The sequence below is a fragment of the Triticum aestivum genome, chromosome 7D (assembly GCF_018294505.1).
Source record: "Triticum aestivum cultivar Chinese Spring chromosome 7D, IWGSC CS RefSeq v2.1, whole genome shotgun sequence".
NCBI lineage: Eukaryota > Viridiplantae > Streptophyta > Magnoliopsida > Poales > Poaceae > Triticum > Triticum aestivum.
In genome coordinates, this window is record NC_057814.1 from 223,635,201 (window position 1) to 223,640,224 (window position 5,024).

Consider the following 5,024-nt stretch of genomic DNA (forward strand, 5'->3'; position numbering starts at 1 on the left):
TTATTGCACTCAACCATATCTCGATCCTACTATTATATCTAGATCTTGTTGTGACCATTCGTCGAATACACGATCAACTATGGAGCTCATTCATATATTGGCTCCGTGCCGTTACAACACCACATAAATTAATATTGATCCTTCTCACTCGACTATTGTATGTTAAGATCGAAAACTCTTAGAGTTGACAACCCATGATTAGAATTGAGCATCCAAGGCCGGGAAGATGATAGATCAATCTACACTTCTCTCATTAAGGAAATCAGGCATCCATTGTCTCTTCGTGATTTTTGTATTACTTATATTAATCGTACTCAGAATAATGTTAGTGACAGTTAAGTTTGCTAGAGGTAAGGGCAGAACTATGACTTGGTTAGGGCCTAAGTTGTTTTGTCTTTAGCTTTTGATGATTGTAAGGATCTTGTGATTTCATAATACAAGTTTTCACCCGCAAAAAAGAGAAAAAAAACCATGATTAGAATTGAGCATCCATTCACAAGGTATTTCACATCGGAAAACATATAGGCGCACGCGTTTCTTAGTCGGCCCACACAACATGTTATACGAGATGAATCCAACGTGTCCAATTTTGCGCTTTGGTTTCCCGCTATTCAATCTAGCTTGCTTGTCGTGCTCCGAAGGTTTTTAGCACACCCAATCCATCTTATTCTTTTCTACCTCCTATCGGCTCACCTCGCGTGCATGTTTCTATTAACCGCAAAGCTTCCTTAATATTAGACATCATCTATCATATTGGATTTGCTTGCGTACATCACTCAATTCGCCACATTGCCATGCGTCCATTATTTAAGTATGTTTTCAATATTTTGCTATAAAATATTTGGCGAGCAATTTTTAATATATTACTAATCATGGATACACCCTTTAATTGATTTCCAAATATACCAGAATCATCCGTGTTCACATCTAGACGTGTTCAAATTATAAATCAATATAAAAAGGAGTATAGAGATTGAAAGAAGAAACCACGTTCATCCTCGCACTTCTATCTTGCCTCACTTCGAAAACCCTCTCCCCTCTATAGGTAGCAGTCCACCGTCCGTAGGAATGGATCCCTTCGTTTCTGACCCCACCGATTCTATGACAACCAGCCCCAAAACTCAGGGACAAGAGGAAGAGGGCCTTGGAGCCGACCCTTCCTTCAATTCGCTTACCACTGAGTCCGTCGGCGCGAGCCCCGACGCGCAGGCGGGCGATGAGGCGGAGAGTGGGGCGCCCGGCTCCCTTTCCCCGCCCCGACCGCCGCCGAGCATCTCCACGCGCCGCGATCCTCTCAGGGCCGCGTGCTTCCGGAGGCTGGCCGCCTCCTGTGAAGCCCGCCGACTCCGCGAGGCGGCGCTCCTCCGTGCGTCTAAACCACCCGCGGAGAAGGCTGAGGACCCCGACGAGCCAATCTGGCCACCAAGAAGCCGCCATTGGAGGCGCTTCGTGTATGTATACCTCGCCTTCCACCCCGACTCTCCTTTTGCTCATGAATGCATGATTACATAGTTCCTTCAAAATAATTTTGGTTTAGATAGATTACCATGCTAGGGCTTTCGGAGAGCATATCGCTAAGGCGTTCGTTTTCAGAGATTTTACACGTAGTAGATTCAGCAATTTTACATGTGCAATAGTAGATTCTATTTATCCCATCCCAACTTAGTTTTTATTTTGGAGGAGTACGTGGTAATATGTTTCGTAGCCTAACGGAGATGGTGAGAAGAATCAGGATTCTGTTTTTATATAAAATAACTGTGATTTAGTTTGATTACCATGCTAGGGCTGTTTGAGGAGTAGGGATATCTGCAATTGCAATCGGTACAGTCGATTTACTATTGCTACATTAGGTCATGTTTCTAATGCTGATGGCATCTCGGCCAGTGTCTAGCCTAGGGTTCTGGAGCGTTACGTTAGCTCAAGCTGTTAAATATATATTTGCGAGTTATGTCCTTACTTTTGCGAACTGGATTGTTGATGCCCCAACTAGTGATGAGGCGTTAACTTCCGCCTTTCTATTCCTAATGGAATCTTTGAATCTAGCCTAGGGATCTCAAAGCATTACGTAAGCCCTAGTTACCTAATTAAGCTGTTCAAAATGTTAGAGATTTATGGGATTACCATAATGAACCTGATTTATGGGAGAACCATACTGCTCTAATGCCAGCGATATCTTGATATCTAGCCTGAGAAATCAAAGATTTACTATAAGTAGCCTTTGTGCTCACCCTCTTTTCATGTTCATGGTGGTGTATCCCTTCTGTTTTTTTGAGGAAACGTATCCCTTCTGTTTTAATCTTACGTTCACGTTTCTTTTGTTTCTCTATCAAGCATTTTGCCTTTCCCAGTCTGAAACTTTTGCAATTACCTCCAAAGGGAACTAAAAACTATGGTGTCCAGCCCGGCTAATCCTGTGCCCAACCCTGATGAGAGTTCATTATCTCATATCAAGAGCCAAGACATGTTAGCTGACAAGGTTGTGGACCAATGGGATGACAGTGACACTGAAAACTCCTCTGGAAGTGCATCATATCAAGTTGTTCCTTCTAAGAATGCCCAGGGAGAAAACAACTTGCCTGTGCTGTCTAAAAAAACAAAATTCATTATTAGTACACATTCTGTGCAATGTAGTACTTGCCAGAAATGGAGAGTTGTACCATCCAAACTGAAATACGAGCAAATCTGAGAGAATATTAGACAAGTTCCTTTTTCTTGCAAATATGTCCATGGGTGGAAGCCACAAGTTACATGCCATGATCCAACTGATATATCTGAGGATAATGGCATGGCATGGGCAATTGATATCCCATGCATCCCTCAGACCCCTCTTGGGTGGGAAAGGAATATTACTCTAAGGAGTGAACAGGGCACCAGATTCGCTGATGTGTGAGTATTACTTGTTTTTCACAACATCGTAGTTAATTTGTTTCCCAGCCTTTTGTATTTATTTCTGAACAAATGATGTTGCAGTTGTTTTCTAATGTCCCTGGGTCGTAACTCTTGAGAGCTCAGAATGCTCATTTATGGTTTAGGAATTTAATGATGTACATATTTGATCAATGGTTAATCATTCATTCTTGTGGGCTGCTACACACCTTACAAACCTATATAAAAGGATGTGTTTGCCATTCCGTGTACGTATTGTATGATTGTTTTGTAACACTTATATACATCCTTTCAGGTACTATATCTCTCCTGCAGGCAGAAAAGTAAGATCCATGAAAGATGTCGAAAGGTAAGCTAACTTTCTTTTGGTCAACTTCTCTTCAATATCGTTACTTTGTTAAGCATATTATCGTCCAGATGCATTTTTTCATTCATCTAGCATGATGATAACTCCATCTGAATGGTATCCACTATTATTGTGATAGTTGATACAAAGTGTTATCATTGTACTTTCACTACCTCAATGGCTCAATGATCATATGAAGCACACAACCAGCATTTAGGCTTAGCTTTGTCAGGGCTTATTTTCAGAAATCTTGCCTGTTCTTACAATTGAACGTTGGAAACAACACAGAATACATGTGTATACTATGTGAAGTTGTGAACTTCTCCATGTGGTTCAATCTGCCTAGATGGTGATCTTATTCGTCATATGTTATACTTTGATATGTATCTTGAAGACAACCCAGACTATGCTGCCAAATTACAGTTATCTCAGTTTTCGTTCAAGGTACCTAAACCTGCAAATTGCCCTCGTCAGTCAGAGCTTGTTGAACCAACTGAAGGTATATTTATGCAGAACTTTTAACACGGTTACTTTTAACTGGCATGCTAAATGAATTGCTGGTTGGGCAAGCATATCTCTTCTGGTTGAACAATGGCCACTATTGCTTCAAATTTTATATCAGTGATAAAATGGTTTTCAGACTGCCTTGTTAACTGGGGACGCATTACAAGTTTGTGTACTTGTATATTGTGGTACTTAATGGAACTATTTAAGTGGTAGGACAGGTGGTGAGTTGGGGTGTACAGGATAGTAGGGCATGCATCTAAACAGGTTGAGATGTCGTAAATTGGATTTTACTTTATTGTTTTTAAATTTCTGTAAAGTGGGTGGCGCACCTGATAACATAATGTAGACCATTGCATGCACTAGTGGCTGATGGATTATATCCCGTTTACATGAATATGAAACTAAATGAGAGTTCTGTTAATGCATGCTGCCTATATATAGTTGCATAACATGAGACAGCCAGGTGGGTGACTTGTAGTACCCTTGTTGATTATAGCACCACTCCTAGATTAAGTTCCTGCAACTAGCTAGCGATTTAGGGATCTTGTAGCAGCGGTTAGAAATTTAGAATCACTGTGTGGGGTTCATTGGTGGTTGGTGATGTCCGCTGTTTCCATCTACACTCTCCGTTCCTAAATATAAGTCTTTTTAGACATTCCAAGAAGTGACTACATATGGAGCAAAATGAGTGAATCCATACTCTAAAATTTGTCTACATACATCCGTATGTTGTAGTCTATTTGAAAGTCTAAAAAGACTTATATTTAGGAACAGAGGGAGTATTAGTATACTTACATACAATGACCCTTGTACAACGGACGACGTCTTGATGTGATTAGCTTGCTTGTCTTCTCTTCTGGCTCAAGTGATTAGTGGCGTTCTATTCACTCTTTGTGTTTGTGCAACCATCTGATAATTTGACACATGATTTGTTATTTATCTGATGGCATGCTCTTATTTTCAGTGCCACCTCCGGTTCACGACGATCCCGTGCACAACTGCATGTCGGTCCCCCATGGAGAAGCCAATCATTTAACTCATATACCAGTTATACTAGCTCTACAAGTACCAGTGACGCTCTCCAAAAAGAGAAAACTAAACCAGTGATGCTCTCCAGAAAGAAAGAAAAATGCTCTATCAGTGATGTTTAAACTTCAGACTTGAAATGTGCTATTTTGCTGTATTATCTTACTGTTAATGTTCTACCTTAGCTAAGCTCATTCTCCTTGTGCCGTACTTTGCTCCAGCTTAGCTGGAACTGAGAGTTTTTGGGACATCGACATCA

At 40.9% G+C, this 5,024-nt stretch overlaps 1 pseudogene; it reads left to right on the forward strand.

The window, feature by feature from the left end:
• Nucleotides 1-2,389: 2,389 nt before the first annotated feature.
• On the forward strand, nt 2,390-5,024 carry LOC123169607 (methyl-CpG-binding domain-containing protein 2-like; annotated as a pseudogene).